This window comes from Vespula pensylvanica, chromosome 10, assembly GCF_014466175.1.
Source record: "Vespula pensylvanica isolate Volc-1 chromosome 10, ASM1446617v1, whole genome shotgun sequence".
Taxonomy (NCBI): domain Eukaryota; kingdom Metazoa; phylum Arthropoda; class Insecta; order Hymenoptera; family Vespidae; genus Vespula; species Vespula pensylvanica.
In genome coordinates, this window is record NC_057694.1 from 6,485,155 (window position 1) to 6,486,362 (window position 1,208).

Genomic DNA, 1,208 nt, shown 5'->3' on the forward strand with positions numbered 1-1,208 from the left:
GTTCGCGTAGTTTTTTGATTTTTTAACAGTCGCACAGACTGTACTTATAAAAGACAATAGAGTTTCGCGAAATAAATTCAGTGATCGTTCGTTAATAAATAACTACCGCGAATTAGAGTCAGTGCATCACTGAAGAGGATCTCAACCAACTTCGATGTCGACCTACCTCATGTTCAACCAACTACAAATCGTCCACCCTCAATTTCGACCTAAATCGCGGTCCAGTGTTTTGGAGCCATCGCAGAACTTCTTAAGTAGTAAGTTAATTTTTAAGTCCCTCCGATCACTCAATCATGTCGAGGACGAAAGGTCCGAATCGGCACGAGTGATTGGTTGTAATTAATAAGTAGAAGAGCATTGAGTGACCACGAGTAAATTTCTTCGGAGATTTACTCGTGAATGGTTTGTTAATTTTTCATTTATTTATTAGATCAGGATAGAGTCTTCTTGCTTAAACGGGTTAATTATAATTATTTGAAATTTTGAATATTTTAATAAGTTTTTAAATATTTTTCTCTCGCGAGAATAGTAAAGAATCGCAATATTCTAGATTTTTAATAATGAGTAAGCAAGAAGACATTCGCGATGGATAATCTCTGGATTACGAGCGAAATCGTATAATTTCTTTTCTAATATTTAGAATAATCGCTTGTAAGAAGGAGAGTCCAATAGTTTTTCATTACATTTTTAAATAAATATTAATAAGTTTTATTAATAAAGGAAAAGTCTCAATAGAGTCATTGCTTTTGAAAGAATAAAGTAGAGTAAAGTCATTGATAAAAGACAAAAAGACTTGTAGAATCGCGATACGTAGAACATAGAATAAGTTAATCAATTTTTAGCTTAGGATTTTCAGCAATTAATATATTAATTCTCGTTTCCCTCTGTATGCTTTCTCGATTTTTCGTTTCAGGATTGTTTTAGAGTTGCGTTAGATTTATTAGTTTTATTCCACGTTTTAGAATAGGAAATGTTTTTAGTTTTTGACGGTAGTGACGATAGTTATTAAATGTGTTCTATAGTAGTTGTTAGGGCACGAAGCAAAGAAGAGGCTATATGCCGAAGAGGCCCCCACAAATTGTGGCTCAAGAGGGCAACTATTAGACTATCGAGTTATTTTCTAAGGTTCGACAGAATCCTTCGAAAATGTCTCGTAGTCATATTTTAATTTTACCATGTTGTCACTCAAAATGCTCTTATATAATAAT